Source organism: Aotus nancymaae, unplaced genomic scaffold, assembly GCF_030222135.1.
Source record: "Aotus nancymaae isolate 86718 unplaced genomic scaffold, 86718_ANA_hifiasm-v0.15.2.pri h1tg000156l, whole genome shotgun sequence".
In the NCBI taxonomy this organism is placed as follows: Eukaryota; Metazoa; Chordata; class Mammalia; order Primates; family Aotidae; genus Aotus; species Aotus nancymaae.
In genome coordinates, this window is record NW_026988571.1 from 27,810 (window position 1) to 44,507 (window position 16,698).

A 16,698-nucleotide genomic window follows, 5' to 3' on the forward strand; every position below is an offset into this window, starting at 1 on the left:
TCAGCTGGCCAGGGGTGGGGTTTATGGCAGAAGGTGTCAGGAATGTTGCCCAGATGCAGGAGTCCTGAGGTTGGGACTATGGGTCCCTGAAGTATAACCCAGGAGCACGAGGCCTGGGAGACCCCTGGTCAGGAGGAAGCAAAAGCTGGGCCCCTTTCCCCCAAGGCTGCTGTCCTTCTGTCTTAACGGAGGGGACTTCCCGGGAGCAAAGGCAGGGAGGCCAGAGATGGGTCTCATGGTGTCCTGGACGCAGGTGGCCCCTGACCCAGCGAAGGTTTCTCCAATCCTGGCCAGGCCGGGATGGGTGAAAACCGACTCGTGGCCACTGCTGTGAGGAGAGTGCATCCCGCTCTGTCTATAGTCGCCAGCCCCGCTTCTCCCCATCCCCACAGCTGGCGGTGATCTCCTTTGGGCTGTGATGCTGGCTGCTCCCTCCATGACCCCCAGTGTCAAGGCAGGGGTTGGCCCCAGGCCAAGCAGGGCGTGGCTTCCCACCAGGGCAGTATAGAGACCCCAGAGCACTCTAGGAGGGAGGAGCAGTTTCTTGAGGGAGGCAGGGGCCCAGGAGGGCCTGTGTTTGTCCACACCCTCATGCTCCACGCTGAGAAGCCACCATGGCCACCGGGCCTCTGTCACCTTCTCTTACCGTGCCATGCGGGCTCTGCCCCTGCATCCCAGACTCACTTTGCCGCCATCTGGTAATAGATGATCCTGTCAGACTTGCTGATGTGCTGCCATTCCCGCATGGCCCGCCACAGTTGCTCCTCCAGGGTCATGCTGGGCTTTCGCCGGGCCAGGGTTCTGAGAACTGGGCTGTAAGGCGGTGCAGTCAGTCCCAGTCCATAAGCCTACCCTCCATCCCAAGCCCACCTGGTCCCAACACCCGGCCCCTGTCCTCCCCACACCTGTCCTGCCATGTGTCCCCATCCTGTTTTCCCCCACGTGGGCTCCTCAGCCTCTAGGACACCCCCCCAAGATCAAACATCAACACAAGCCACTGGGTGGCCTCTCCTACTGCCCCTCGAGTCCTCAGTGTTGACAAGTGAACTCAGTACTATGGGTGGAACGTGTGTGTCCCCAGCATTCCTGTGCTGAAGCCCTGAGCCCCAGTGTGTCGGTTCTTGGAGTCAGTCAGGGTTAGAGCAGGTCATGAGGGTGGGTTCCTGTCATGGCATCCGAGCCCCGATAAGGGCAGGAGGAGACAGCAGGGCTGTCCCTCTCAGCCACAAGGGGACACGGCCAGAGGCAGCCCTCTCCAGCCAGGACACCAATCTGCTGTCGCCTTGATCTGGGACTTCCGGCCTCTGGAACTGGGAGACGTGACTGTGTCCTGATGAAGCATCCAGTCTGTAGGATTTGTTATGACAGAGCCCGAACTGACTGAGACAGCGCACACACAGAATGACCGGGGAGCGAGGGTTAACGTGCAGGTTCCAGGGCCCCAGGACTGAGCATTTAAGCAGCTTCCTGGGGACTCTGGAGTAAGGTAGCCCCTGGGGACATAGCCTCAGGGTCCTGGAGAGTAGTAGAAACCAGAACCAAAGCAGAGCGGCATCGAAGCCCACTCCACGCCAAGCCTGTGAGCCTGGGGCGACTCCACTCTGAGAATCAGGGTCCCCAGTGCACCGGGACTCAGCTCCAAGGGAGAATGCAACCAGTTCCAGGATGCAGGGGCGGCAAGATTTTTGGGAACAATGATGGGGCCTCCTTACACCTACAGCCTGGGCAGGGGACTTGCCTAGGGAGTGGCCAGTGTGTTGCCTGGTGGTTGTGCTCAAGCTCCCGTGGAGTACGGGTTTGCTCATCAGCGGGGGACACAGGGTCACAGAGGCCCTGCAGGATGGAGAGAGGCAGGACTGGGACTGAATCGACAAACCCTCAGACCTGAGGCGTTGCTGCCTCAGTCACCACAGTCCACAGCCCTGAACTGCTGGGCTCGTGGGCTCGTGGACTCGTGGTGCACTGAGAGCCATCACTGGAGCCCGTGGCTTTGGGGAGCGCTGTCCTAGATGGCCTAGTTCTGATAGCAATAGCAATAGGGACAGTAATCATAACAGCTATCATGTAATGTGTCCCAGCATGTGCCGGGCACTGTGCTATGTGCCTCATATGTGAGCTCAAGTCACCTCCTCACCATCCTCTGAATGAAGCATCATTGTCCCTTCTTCTAGAAGGGATCGAGGGCGAAGCTGCAAATACCTGCCCAGCATGGACCCTAGTGCGGGGCCCAAGACCATCCCTTGTGCAGGCTCCACCACCACTGTGCCAGCTGGACCTCAGCAGAACAGTGGGCGTGTGCCGGTTTCCTGCACCTCCCACCCCCAGCTCCATGTGATGTGCCCCTGGCCTTTGCCACTCAGGTCAAGGGGAGGCACTGGGGTGCACTAAACCCAACCCGTGGCTCATGTTGGACCGGGAACCCTCTCTGATCTGGGTCTTCTGTAAACGTTGTCATGACAATGTTTGAAAGTAAGGATTGGCCGGACTCACAGGACAGTGAGGGGCAGGTGAGATGAGGCCCCTGAGAGTCTGTCCTGAGCGGCAGCCAGATTAATGTTGCTGAAAATGTGCCCTTCCATAGCTCCACCCGTCACCTTTAAGACCACCCTGCAAGCTTCCCTGAACGGCGTGACCTCCCGTCCATCCAGCAGCCTCTTTACGGGTGAGCTGCGAGATGAACTCCGGTGCCCCGAGGACACTCACATAAAGAAGCAGGAAAGCGCTTCCATGTCTGGACTCTGGGGAATGTGCCTCCGGGCCAGGGTCTTGTAGTGCTGCCAGAGTCGGAAGTTGTCATACACGCTCTTGCAGGAGTCGTCCGGTTGGGCCTTGGCCTGGGAGGGAGCCTGGCTGCCGTCTCCATGAGCCCCTTGTGGCCATGGACAAGCATTCCCTGGGGCCATGATGGGGGCCGGCTGGGGAGCCGGTGGTGGTGCTGGAGGAGGAAGGCTCTGGGACCAGCCTCCCTCGCAGGCCCGGGTGCCCCCAATGACGTGGGCAGCCCTAGCGGGCACCGCAGGGGCAGCTGCTAGGGGTCGGGGAGGTGGACAGGTGACACCCGCGCAGAGGGTGCCTGGAGCCTGCCAGACGAGGGGTGCCTGAGTTAGGACCAAGGTCTGTGCCTGAGGGGCCTTCATAGGCCCCGCTTCTGTCTTTATCTGGAGAAGGGCGTTGGAAGCCCCAGCCCAATTCAGGCCTTGGCCATCCTGTCCTGCCACCAGAGGGGTGCTGGGGAAGGCAGACAGCACCAGAGAGCTGCCTGGAGGAACCACTGTAATCACGAGGGTCGGCCCGTGTGCTGGGCTGGGAGCAGGTGTGGTGAAGGGCAGAGCCGTGAACACTGGCATGGAGGTGCCAGGGTTCTTGGTCACACTTGGCTCCAGCACTGGGCATGCTGTGGAGACAAAGGAAAGAGGTGAATGAGCTGGGGTCTCCAGGTCCGCACTAGTCACTGGGAATCAGAGGGGTGTCCCAACAGCTGAGGGTGTGGGACAAGGAAACTCTGCAGCTTGTACGTGTCCATGAGTGTGTATCGCATGCTCTGTTCCTCCACGGGAGGGTCGCTTCGCTAGAGAGCCTGGCCCTGGCTCCACTAGACTCCCTGACCCCGGTCTGCCAAGAAGCAACAGCCAAGCCTTCGCTGCCTCTGAGGGTCTCCCTGGCAGACCCTGTGAGCCTTACAGGCATCTCCCAAGCCATGGGTCAGGGATGAATCTCTCGCCGGCTTGGTGGCCCTCAGCATGCTCAGCAGCAGGTGAGGGGCCTCCCCCAGGGCGGTGCTATGCGCTCAGAAGGCCTATAGGAAGCCAGAAGATTCCTAATATTATGGTCGTGTCTCCTCTTCAGTCTTCCTTTTCCTGAAGCTCTTGAAAACCCCTTTCTGTCCTAGCTCAGCACAACAAAATAAAACCACTGATTAGAGTGGGTGTGGCGATTCATGCCTGTAATCCCAGCACTTTGGGAGGCCGAGGTGGGCAGATAACCTGAGGTCAGGAGTTGAAGACCAGCTTGGTCAATGTGGTGAAACCATGTCTCTACTAAAATACAAAACTCAGCTGAGTGTGGTAGTGCATGCCTGTAATCCCAGCTACTCAGGAGGCTGAGGCAGGAATATTGCTTGAACCCAGGAGGCAGAGACTACAGTGAGCCGAGATTGCACCACTGCATTCTGACCTGGGTGACAGAGCAAGACTCTGTTAAAAAAAAAAAAAAGAAAAAAGAAAAAGAAAGAAAAAGAGAAAGGGAGGAAGGAAGGAAGAAGGAAAGAAGGAAGGAAGGAAATCATTGGAAAGAAATCTGTCCCAAGCCAGCACCCTGTGAACCCTGAAGATAACCCATATGTGTTATGGCCAGTGTGCAAGTGATTGTCCTGGCACCATGCACGGCAAGTGCTAAACAGGGGTCAGATTTGGGCCACCCTTTCCTCAGTGCTCGGTGGTCCTGGCTGCCAGTCAGGAAGGTGTGTTCCCAGGGGGCAGGTCTGAGAAGCAGTGGTGGAGTTCCCTGAGATACTTTGATTGCTCAGCCAGCAACAGCTGCACACGATTAGAGCACAGCCAGGAAGCAGTGAGCAGTGGGGCTGTCAGGGGAGGTGTCCAGGGATTTCCACAGCTGCTGGTCATGTTAGAATAGGTCATGGGACAACGAGCCCGTCTCTGGTCCTTTTCCTTTGAGCTCCCAATAACTGAATCTAGTGACCAACCAAGAACCAGAAGTTCTTGGGCCACAGGCCAGGTGTGGCAAAGTTGTCTGGAGCTCATCCCTGTTCACTAGGACCTCATGCAGTCTCCAGTCAAGGGGACTAGGGATACAGCACATGCACCTCATCAGTCAGGACACACATCCTGACTTGAAGGAGAATAATAAGAGGACCGTCTTCCTATTTGTACGCTACTCTCCTTCCTCTACTGAATAGGAAACCAGTCTTTCCAGACCCTTCCACTGAGAACCAACAAGAGTCCACACCTGACCCCTGTTCATGAGGTAGTAGACATGGAAAAGAGACAAATTCTTCCTCTCCACAGTAACACAAAGTGCAGAGGACAGGCCATGAGCTAGCAGACAAGAGGAAGTGGGTCTGAAGACCTGAGCTTCCACAAAAGGACGAAGAATTCAGAACAAGCTGGGAAGCCCAGGCCGTGTTGCCTGATCTTCCCCAACTGCCCCCACCCCTGTTAAATGAGAGCCAACAGCCACCTGAACCGACGGAGAAGCCACCTCTGGGGAGGGAGCTGAGAGGCTGCGGCAGTTACAGTAGCTCCAGCCTCGCCCACCCAGAGGCTGTCACTGCGTGCTCTGTCACAGACAACCCACCCAACAGTTTTCTGGCTGAGCCCACTTCTCCCCACTCTTCCCTAAGATCTAGAAACGTCCAGTCCAAATCCCTCTGAACAATATGGAAGGGCACCTTCCAGGTGCCTGAAGACACACAACACAGGGCTCAGACTTGCCTGTCATCCTCCCTGGGCCACCAGCACAACACGATCCCACCACTCCCTACAAAGACACGGCGATGTGACCTGTCCCCCTCTAGAAAGAATCAATACATCCACTCCATCCTTTCCCCTACATGGTGTATTCCCCCAGGCACCTTGGTCCACCTCTAAGGAGCCGTCCTCCCTAACCACAGACTCAGGGTGCCATGGCCCTCCCCAGGTGTGATGTATTTGGGAACATCCAGTGCTTCCTCCCTCCTGGACATCAGCCCTATCAGCTGTCCCCTGGGGCACTGTGAAATTTGAATTCCCAAGGATTTGAAACATGGCAGAGAATTGGATAATGCCCTTGTCCCTACAGACTCACCTCCATTTGAAGCCATCGCCTCAGGCTGGGTGCTGACCACCGCTGTCTGGCAGTTTCTGTGGTGAGAAAAGTCAAGGGCAGGACCCAGAGAGTGACCTGCCTCAACAGATTCTCCTGAGTTCAGGTAGGTCAGGTAAAATTTGAAAGTATGGCAGTTTAGAACATAGGACCCAGACATTCTGCAGAGGGGGAGGGGCGCTGCAGTAAGTACCGGTCGCGGCAGGGGACATTCTGTGCAGGGCTCCAGTCAGTAGGCAAGAGCTGAGCTTCCCTTCCAGCTGGAGGGCAGCAGCGCGGACTGTGTGCGCCTCTTTAGGCAACTTTTAAATTGTCCTTCTGACTCACAGCACAAAGCTTCAACCTGATGTCCCCTTTACTTCCGTTCTTTGTCAACAGACCTACTTTTGTGCCCCTCAACCCATGCTCCTTCCCATTTGGGCTCTTTCCTTCTCTTGATGAATCTCAACAGGGGCTGCACTTCCTACACACAATTTAGGACACTTCCCAAGAAGCCCTGTGTTTGTCAGACGATCCACATCTGGATCCTCTGCTTGGTTCAGGCAGAAAGCCTTTCCTGGAAAGCCTCAGTCTGGGAAAGAGTGGCTCTGTGGCCAGAAAGCCTTTGATTTTGTTTCCCAGCATATTGTGCTTGTATTAAATATTTATTTTTTATCTTTTAAATGACTTGAATTTAACCAAGCAATACTTTTGCATGGTTCGAAATTCAAATTGTGCACAGTGGACTAGGCAGTGACCAGTCTTCCTCCCACTTTTTTCTGTCCACAACATTTTGTTTCCTGTAACAAACGGGTGTTCTGATTCTTTTTCATCTTTCCAGAGATATATTATACAAACGAAAGGATAATGAAGCTGTTTTTGCTGTCTGCAAATGCTTTCAGGTTTTTTTGGGTGAAAGTTGATATATTAATATTAATATGTTCCAGTACTCTGACACTTCCCGTTGGCACTTAGGAAGCATTTGCCCCTTCCTAAGACAATTGGACTCATGCAGGCAGAGTTGCGAGACAACATAACCGGGGCCACACTGCAGGGAAGGCGGCGGATTGCAAGTGTGAAGCCCAGGGTTCTCCCCTCCTTGCTCCGGTTGTGTGAGAAACTCATTTTCTGACTCCTGTCCGATATCCCTCATGAGTTCTCGGTTTGATCCCGATTCTGAATGTGAATGGTCCTTGAGCATTTCTATGAAATGCCTCCACAGTGGCCACTGGGAGGGGAGCGACCTCCACGCAGTGCCTGCCTGTCCGGGTGCTCCCAGGCCTTTTGTCCTCTGAGACAGAGCTGCCTTCTTACACGCAGCCCTCTTCCGCCGTGCAGCTCACCTCGATCTTAGCTGAGAAGATTGGTGGAGAGCAATTGAAGCAAAACGATGGTAAACTTACCGAAACAACGTCCCCAGTAGTGGGGATTCCAGGTGTGCACCACCACACACAGCTAATTTTTGTGTTTTTAGTAAGAGACGGGATTTCACCATGTTGGCCAGGCTGGTCTCGAACTCCTGACCTCAGGTGGTCTGCCTGCCTTGGCCTCCCAAAGTGCTGGGATTATAGGCGTGAGCCACTATGCCTGGCCTGTTAACGCTAACTTCTGAGTTACTCCTTCCCATTTCCTTTTTTGTATTCCTATTTGCAAATGCTTTGTATCCTTATATATCAAGATCATCTGTGATATGACTGACTTAATTGGCATCTCCCTTTTGTTTTACAAGTGACGGCCAAAAAATGAGCAAACGGAAAAAGAATTATCCAGATCCAGTTTCCATCATCCAGAAGTATGGTGCTGATGCGCGCAGGTACAGACCAGTGCTTTGCCTTGTGTGTCTTTATTGTTTTATATGTAAGCGTCTCCTATACTATTGGTCAGAATTGTTAGGTTTCGTTTATACTTAGGTTTTTAACAACACATCTCTGTTACGATTTGGGTGTTATGTTGGTGTGCTTGTTGATCTTCAACTCCCCAAATAGTTTTCTAGATGATAAAGGCATTTTTCAACCTAGAGGTCCGTTTGGGGAAGAGGACCTCTGTTGGGTGTTGGTCGAGCTGTCCAAGTCCTCCCCAGGCTAGATGTGGATTGCCTCTGCCTTCCTTCCTTTCTAGGTTCCCTGTCTTGTTGGTATTCGAATTCTCTTTCACCATTTATTTTAATTTTGTACCTACAGAGCCATGTGAGATATATCTATGCTGGAGCTAATATGTGTATGCTAGAGGCTGGTTGTGGTGCTGCCAGAGAAACAAAGCAGGACATGAGTTCTGTGTGTGGAGCAGGGACTTAAGATCAAGGAGGATTTTGCAGAGTGGGATAGAACATTCTGGGTAAAATGAACAGCTTTAGCATGGCAGTTCCTTCTCAGTACTCATTTTGAGTTTGTGGACAATCATTCAGTCCTAGACAGTTTTACTGTCCTTCCTTCCTGAGGTTTAAAGGAATTAAACCCTGCACTTTCTGACAAGGTTTTAGAATCTCTCTCAATTCTTAATTACTATTTGGTGCAGAGAAGTAATGTTTTCCTAAACTCTCTTCGGTTCACTCAAAAACATAATCGAGGACTTAATGTCGTACGTTGGTGCTTATGGTGAAAGTATTGCTGAAAATCAGAAATTCACACTGCCAGCAGTGTTTGGGATTTTTGTTATTTGTTTGTTTAAGAGATTGTAAAAGTTGATTTCCTTATAGTAACTTACCCCAATGTGCAAGTGTTTAACTGATTGTTCATTCCTAGGAAGAAGAAGTAGAATTTCTCTCCAATGAGAACACAGTTAGAAAAAGGCCCACCATGACGGACCAGTGGATCCTGTCCTTCATGCGGTCTATCATTGGCTTCTTTGAGACTGAAATGGCAGGTGAGTCTCTCTTGGTCTGTCCTCCCAGAAGTACTCTCTTTGTAACTGCCCTTTTGGCATGTGTCTGTCTATAAACATAGTGGAAATATTGAGAGAGACAGAAAATTAAATAATTACTTCCTTTCACCTCTCAAATGTAGTTTTGTTAAGGCTTGTTAATTGTCGGGATATCTTTGTTTCAAGGCCCCGGGGAATTCTGACCTGGCTCGGTGGCTCACACCTGTAATCCTGGTGTGATCCGGGGGGCCTGGATCTCTGGATAGTTGTCGGTGCCGAGGGGCCTGGGACTGGGTAGGTACCGGGGTCCAGTGCCTCTGGACAGAGGCAGGTCCTGGGGTCCAGTGGCTCTGGACAGAGGCAGGTCCTGGGGAGCCTGGGTCTCTGGACAGGGGTAGGTGTCGCGGGGCCTGCATCTCTGGACAGGGCTAGATGTGGGGTCCTGGACCGGGGTAGGTGTTGGGGTCCTGGGCCTCTGGACAGGGGTAGGTGCCGGGGCCTGGGTCTGTGGACAGGGGTAGGTGCCGGGGGCCCGGGTCTCTGGACGGGGGTAGGTGCCGGGGCCTGGGTCTCAGGACAGGGGTAGGTGCCGGGGTCCAGGGACTCTGCACAGAGCTGGGTGCCGGTGGCCCTGGGTCTCTGGACAGGGGTAGGTGCCGGGGAGCCTGGGTCTCTGGACAGGTGTTGGTGCCGGGGTCCAGGGTCTCTGGACAGGGTAGGTGCCAGGGGCCTGGGTCTCTGGACAGGCGTAGGTGTCAAGAGTCCTGGGTCTCTGTACAGGAGTAGGTGCCAGGGGGCCTGGGCCTGGGTAGGTGCCGGGGTCCAGGGTGTCTGGACAGGGTCAGGTGCCGGTGGGCCTTGATCTCTGGACGGGGCCAGGTGCCGGGGTCCTGGGCCTCTGAACGGGGGTATCTGCCGGAGTCCAGGGCCTCTAGACGGAGTAGGTCCCGGGGGACTGGGTTTCTGGACAGGGGTAGGTGCCAGGGGTCCAGGGTCTCTGGACGGGGTAGGTGCCGGGGGCCTGGGTCTCTCGACAAGGGGAAGTGCCTGGGGGCCTGGGCCTCTGGACAGGGGTAGGTGCCGGGGGGCCTGGACCTGGGTAGGTGCCGGGGTCCAGGGCCTCTGGACAGGGGCAGGGGCCGGGGGCCCTGGGTCTCCGGACAGGGGCAGGTGCGGGGGCCCTGGGTTTCTGAACGGCGGGGGTAGGTGCCGGGGTGCCTGGGTCTCTGGACAGGGATAGGTGCCGGGCTCCATGGCCTCTGGATGGGGTAGGTGCAGGGGGCCTGGGTGTCTGGACAGGTGTAGGTGCCGGGGGGCCTTGGCCTGGGTAATTGCTGGGGTCCAGGGTGTCTGGACGGGGCAGCTGTCGGGGGCCAGGGTCTCTGAACGCGGGTAGCTGCCGGGGTCCAGGGCCTCTGCACAGGGGTAGGTGCCTGGGGGCCTGGGTCTCTGGACGGGTATGTGCCGGGGTCCAGGGCCTCTGGGCAGGGGTAGGTGCCCTCGGAGGCCTGGGTCCCTGGACGGGGTAGGTGCTGGGGGCCTGGTTCTCTGGACAGGGGTAGGTGCTGGGGGGCCTTGGTCTCTGGACACGGATAGGTGCGCGGTCCTGGAAGGGGGTAGGTGTTAGGGGTCCTAGGCCTTTGGACAGGGGCAGGTGCAGGGGTCCAGGGCCTCTGGACAGGGGCAGGTGCCGAGGGTCTGGGCCTCTGGACAGGCGCAGGTGCCGGGGCGCATGGGTCTTTGGACAGGGGTAGGTTCCGGGGGGCCTGAGTCTCTAGAAACTGGTAGCTGCCGGGGTCTGGGTCTCTGAACAGGGGAAGGTGCCAGGGGCCTGGGTCTCTGGACAGGGGCTGGTGCCGAGGAGCCTGGGTCTCTGGACAGGGGCAGGGGCCAAGGTCCAGGGCCTCTGGACAGGGCTAGGTGCTGGAGGCCCTGGGTCTCTGACCCGGGGTAGGTGCTGAGGGGCCTGGGACTTAGTAGGTGCTGGGCTCTAGGGCCTCTGGACAGAGGCAGTTGCCGGGGGCCTGTGTCTCTAGACAGGGGTAGGTGCCGGGGTCCTGGGTCTCTGGACAGGGGTAGCTGCCAGGGTCCTGGGTCTCTGGACATGGGTAGGTGCCGGGGGCCTGGGTGTCTGGACAGGGTTAGGTGCCGGGGTCCTGCATCTCCGGACGGGATAGGTCCCGGGGGCCTGTGTCTGTGGACAGGGTTAGGTGCCGGGGGTTCTGGGTTTCTTGACAGGGGTAGGTCCCGGGGGGCCTGCGTCTCTGGACAGGGGTAGGTGCCGGGGTCCAGGGCCTCTGGACAGGGGTAGGTGCCAGAGGGCCTGGGTCTCTGGACGGGGGTGGGTTCCGGTGTCCAGGGCCTCTGGGCGGCAGTAGGTGCCGGGGTCCTGGTTCTGTAGACGGGGCTAGGAGCCAGGGGGCCAGGATCTCTGGACGGGGGCAGGTTCCGGCGGGTCTGGGTATCTGGACCGGGATAGGTCTCGGGGTCCACGGCCTCTGGACAGGGCAAGGTGCCGGGGGGCCTGTGTCTCTGGACAAGGGTAGGTGCCGGGGGGCCTGGGCCTGGGTAGGTGCCGGGGTCCAGGTCCTCTGGACAGGGGCAGGTGCCGGAGGGCCTGGGTCTCTGGACAGGGATAGGTCCCAGGGTCCATGGCCTCTGGACAGGGCAAGGTGCCGGGGGGCCTGTGTCTCTGGACAAGGGTAGGTGCCAGGGGGCCTGGGTCTCTGGGCAGGGTTAGGTGTCGGGGGGCCTCGGTCTCCGGACAGGGGTAGGTGCCGGAGTCCAGATCCTCTGGACAGGGTAGGTGCCGGGGGCCTGGGTCTTTGGACAGGGTTAGGTGCCAGGGGTCCTGAGTCTCTGGATGGGGGTAAGTGCCGGGGGGCCTGGGCCTTGGTAGGTGCCAGGGTCCAGGGCCTCTGGACAGGGGTAGGTGCAGGGGGACCTGGGTCTCTGGACACGGACAGATGCTGGGGACCTGGGTCTCTGGACAGGGGTAGGTGCCAGGGGCTGGGTCTCTGGACAGGGGTAGGTGCCGGGGGGCCTGGGTCTCTGGACCCGGGTAGGTGCCGGGGGCGTGGATCTGTGGACAGGTGTAGGTGCCGGGGTCCTGAGTCTCTGGACAGACGTAGGTGCCGGGGGTCCTGGGTCTCTGGACAGGGGTAGGTGCCGTGGGGCATTGGTTTCTGGACGGGGCAGGTGCCGGCGGGCCTGGATCTCTGGACAGGGGCAGGTGACGGGGGCCTGGGTCTCTGGACAGGGGTAGGTGCCGGTGGCCTGGGTCTCTGGAGAAGGTTAGGTGCCAGGGTTCCTGGATCTCTGGACAAGGTAGGTTCCGGGGTCCTGTGTCTCTGGACAGGGGTAGGTGCCGGGGTCCACGGCCTCTGGACAGTGGCAGGTGCCGGGGGGCCTGGGTGTTTGGACAGAGGTAGGGGCCGAGGGGCCTGTGTCTCTAGAAAGGGATAGGTGCTGGGGGGCCTGGGCCTGGGTAGGTGCCACGGTCCAGGGCCTCTGGACAGGGGTAGGTGCCGGGGGACCGGGGTCTCTGGGAGGGGCATGTGCCGGGGGCCTGGGTCTCTGAAGGAGGATAGGGACCGGGGGGCCTGGGTCTCCGGACAGGGGTAGGTGCCGGAGTACAGATCCACTGGACAGGGTAGGTGCCGGGGGCCTGGGTCTCTGGACAGGGTTAGGTGCCAGGGGTCCTGAGTCTCTGGACAGGGGTAAGTGCTGGGGGTCCTGGGCCTGGGTAGGTGCCAGGGTCCAGGGCCTCTGGACAGGGCTAGGTGCAGGGGGACCTGGGTCTCTGGACACGGAAAGATGCCGGGGACCTGGGTCTGTGGACAGGGATAGGTTCCGGGGTCCTGAGTCTCTGGAAAGGGGTAGGTGCCGGGGGGCCTGGGTGTCTGGACAGGGGTAGGTGCCGCGGGGCATGGGTCTCTGGACAGGGGTAGGTACCGGGGTCCAGGGCCTCTGGACAGGGTAGGTGTCGGGGGCCTGGGTCTCTGGACAGGCGTAGGTGCCAGGGGTCCAGGGCCTCTGGACAGGGGTAGATGCCGGGGGACCTGGGCCTGGGAAGGTGCTGGGGTCCAGGGCCTCTGGACCGGGGCACATGCCGAGGGGAGTGGGTCTCTGGACAGGGGCAGGTGCCGGGGGCGTGGGACTCTGAACGGGGGTAGGTGCCGGGAGGCCTGGGTCTCTGGATGTGGGTAGGTGCCGGGATCCAGGGCCTCTGGACAGGGTAGATGCCGGGGGCCTGGGTCTCTGGACAGAGGTAGGTGCCGGGGTCCTGGGTCTCTGGACAGGGGCAGTTGCCGGGCGCCTGGGTCTCTGGACAGGAGTAGGTGCCGGGGGGCCTGGGTCTCTGGACAGGGATAGGTGCTGGGGGGCCTGGGTCTCTGAACAGGGGTAGGTGTGGGGGGGCCTGGGCCTCTGGAAGGGGCAGGTGCCGGGGGCCTGGGTCACTGAACGGGGTTAGATTCTGGGGGTCCTGGGACTGGGTAGGTGCTGGGGTCCAGGGCCTCTGGACAGGGGCAGGTGTCGGGGCCTGGATCTCTGGACAGGGGTACGTGCCGGGGTCCAGGGCCTCTGGACAGGGGTAGGTGCCGGGGTGGGGGGGGCTGTGTCTCTGGACATGGGTAGGTGCCGGGGTCCTGCGTCTGTGGACAGGGGTAGTTTCCGGGGGGCCTGGGTCTCTGGACAGGGGCAGGTGCCTGGGGGCCTCGGTCTCTGGACAGGGTTAGGTGTCGGGGGGCCTGAGTCTCTGGACAGGGGTAGGTGCCGGGGTCCAGGGCGTCTGTACGAGGTAGGTGCCTGGGTTCCTGGGTCTCTCGACAGGGGCAGGTGCCAGAGTTCCTGGGTCTCTGGACAGGGGTAGGTGCCGCGGTCCTGGGTCTCTGGGCAAGGGCAGGTGCCGGGGTCAAGGGCCTCTGGGCAGTGGTATGTGCCACGGGTCCTGGGTCTCTGGAAAGGATAGTTGCCGGTGGTCGGGGTCTCTGGACAAGGGTAGGTACAGGGGGGCCTGGGTCTGTGGACAGGTGTAGGTGCCTGGAGTCTGGGTGTCTGGACAGGGGTAGGTGCCGGGGTCCAGGGCTCCTGGACAAGGCTAGGTTCCCAGGGGCCTGGGTCTCAGGAAAGGGGTAGGTGCCGTGGGGCCTGGGTCCGTGGAAGGGGCAGGTGCCGGAGGCCTGGGTCTCTCAACGGGGGTAGGTTCTGGGGGTCCTGGGTCACTGAACAGGGGTAGGTGCCGGGGGTCCTGGGTCTCTGGACGGGGGTAGGTACCGGGGGACCTGGGCCTGGGTAGGTGTCGGGGTCCAGGGCCTCTGGATAGGGCCAGGACCCGGGGGATCTTGGTCTCTGGACAGGGGTAGGTGCCGGGGGCCTGGGTCTCTGAACGGGGGTAGGTGCCAGGGTCCTGGGTCTCCGGACAGGGTAGGTGCCGGGGGCCTGGGCCTCCTAACAGGGGCAGTTGCCAGGGGGTCTGGGCCTCCGGACAGGGGCAGGTGCCGGGGGGCCTGGGTCTCCGGACAGAGGCATGGGCCGGTTTGCCCGGGACCCCGGACAGCGGCAGGGGCCCAGGGGGCCTGGGACTCCAGCCAGCGGTAGGTGCCGGGTGGCCTGGGTCTCCGGATAGGGATAGGTGCTGAGGGGCTTGAGTCTCTGGGAGGGGCAGGTTCTGGGCGGGGTCACTGAACGGGGGTATGTGTCGGGGGGCCTGGTTCTTTGGACAGGGGCAGGTGCCGGGGGCCTGGATCTCTGAACGCGGGTAGGTGCCGGGGGCCCGGGTCTTTGGACAGAAATAGGCGCCGGGGTCCGGGGCCTCTGGACAGGGCTAGGTGCCTGGGGCCTGGGTCTCTGGACAGGGGTAGGTGCCAGGGGTCCTGGGTCTCTGGACGGGGTAAGTGCCGGGGCCCTGTGTCTCTGGACAGGGGTAGGTGCCGGGGGGCCTGGGTCTGTGGACAAAGGCAGGTGCAGGGGTCCAGGGCCTCTGGACAGGGCTAGTTTCCGGGGGGGCTGGGTCTCTGGAGAGGGGTAGGTGCCCGAAAGCCTGGGTCTCTGGACAGGGCTAGGTGCCTGGGGCCTGGGTCTCTGGACAGGGGTAGGTGCCAGGGGTCCTGGGTCTGTGGACGGTGTAAGTGCTGGGGCCCTGTGTCTCTGGACAGGGGTAGGTGTCGGGGGGCCTGGGTCTGTGCACAGAGACAGGTGCCGGGGTCCAGGGCCTCTGGACAGGGCTAGTTTCCGGGGGGCCTGGGTCTCTGGAGAGGGGTAGTTGCCCGAAGTCTTGGGTCTCTGGACAGGGGTAGGTGCCGGGGGGCCTTGTCGTGGGTAGGTGCCAGGGTCCAGGGCCTCTGGACAGGGTCAGGTGCCAGGTGGCCTGGGTGTCTGGACAGGGGTCGGTGCCAGCGGGCCTGGGTCTCTGGACAGGTGTAGGTGCCGTGGTCCAGGGCCTCTGGACAGGGTAGGTTCCGGGGGCTGGGTCTCTGGACACGGGTAGGAGCCAGGGGACCTGGGCCTTGGTAGGTGCCGGCGTCCGGGGCCTCTGGACAGGGGCAGGTGCCGGGGTCCTGGGTCTCTGGACAGGGGTAGGTGCCAGAGGGCCTGGGTCTCTGGATGGGGGTAGGTTCCGGTGTCCAGGGCGTCTGGGCGGCAGCAGGTGCCGGGGTCCTGGGTCTGTAGACGGGGCTAGGAGCCAGGGGGCCAGGATCTCTGGACGGGGGCAGGTTCCGGCGGGCCTGGGTATCTGGACAGGGATAGGTCCCGGGGTCCAAGGCCTCTGGACAGGGCAAGGTTCCGGGGGGCCTGTGTCTCTGGACAAGGGTAGGTGCCGGGGGGCCTGGGCCTGGGTAGGTGCCGGGGTCCAGGGCCTCTGGACAAGGGCAGGTGCCGGGGGGCCTGTGTCTCTGGACAGGATCAGATACTGGGGATCATGGGGCTCTGGACAGGGTTAGGTGTTGGGGGGCCTGGGTCTCTGGACAGGGGTAGGTGCCAGGGGTCCTGGTCCTCTGGACAGAGTAGGTGCCGGGGGCCTGGGTCTCTGGACAGGGGCAGGTGCCAGGGGGCCTTGGACTCCGAACAGGGGTTGCTTCCGGGGGCCCTGGGTCTCTGGAGAGGGTAGGTTCCGGGGAGCCTGGGTCTCTCAAGAGGGGCAGGTACCGGAGGGCCTGGGTCTCTTGACAGGGGTAGATGCCGGTGGGCCTAGGTCTCTGGACAGGTGTAGGTGCCGGGGGTCCTGAATCTCTGGACAGGGGTAGGTGCCCGGAGCCTGGGTCTCTGGACAGGGGTAGGTGCCCGGGGGCCTGGGTTTCTGGATGGGGGCAGGTGCCAGGGGGCCTGGGCCTCGGTAGGTGCCGGGTTCCAGGGCCTCTGGATAGGGATAGGTGCTGGGGGGACTGGGCTGGGTCTCCGGACAGGGGCTGGTGCCGGGGGCCTGGGTCTCTGAACGGGGATAGGGGCCGGGATCCAGGGCCTCTGGACAGAGGTAGGTGACGGGGGCCTGGGTCTCCGGACAGGGTAGGGGCTGGGGACCTGGGTCTCTGGAAAGGGTTAGGTGTCGGGGTCCTGGGTCGCTGAACAGGGGTAGGTGCGGAGTCCTGAACAGGGGTAGGTGTTGCGGTCCTGTGCCTCTGGACAGGGGCAGGTATTGGGGTACCTGGGTCTGTAGACAAGGGTAGGTGTGGGGTCCTGGGCCTCTGGACAGGGGCAGGTGCCGGGGTCCAGGGCCTCTCGACAGGGGCAGGTGGCCTGGGGCCTGGGTCTCTGAACAGGGGTAGGTGCCGGGGGCCTGGGTCTCTGGACAGGGGCTGGTGCCGGGGGCCTGGGTCTCGACATGGGTAGGTCCCGGGATCCAGGGCCTCTGGATACGGGCAGGTTCTGGGGAGCCTGGGTCTCTTAACAGGGGCAAATGCAGGGGCGCCTGGGTCTCTGGACAGGGATAAGTGCTGGCTGGCCTGGGTCTGGGGACAGGGGTAGGTTCCTGGGGGGCCTGGGTCTCTGGACAGGGGTACGTGCCGGGGTCCAGGGCCTCTGCACAGGTCTAGGTGCCGG

General features: G+C 60.4%; 1 long non-coding RNA gene across 3 annotated transcripts in view; it reads left to right on the forward strand.

The window, feature by feature from the left end:
• LOC135272963 (uncharacterized) overlaps positions 1-8,634 on the forward strand; it is a 35,166-nt gene extending 26,532 nt beyond the window's left edge. For 2 of the 3 annotated variants that reach the window (XR_010340861.1, XR_010340860.1), the window contains exons 3-5: positions 5,797-5,926; positions 7,529-7,612; positions 8,541-8,634. This is a non-coding gene — a long non-coding RNA (uncharacterized LOC135272963). Of the gene's footprint in view, positions 1-5,601; positions 5,927-7,528; positions 7,613-8,540 lie in introns of those variants that run through there. The other variant, XR_010340859.1, reaches the window with a different exon arrangement.
• Positions 8,635-16,698: the final 8,064 nt, after the last annotated feature.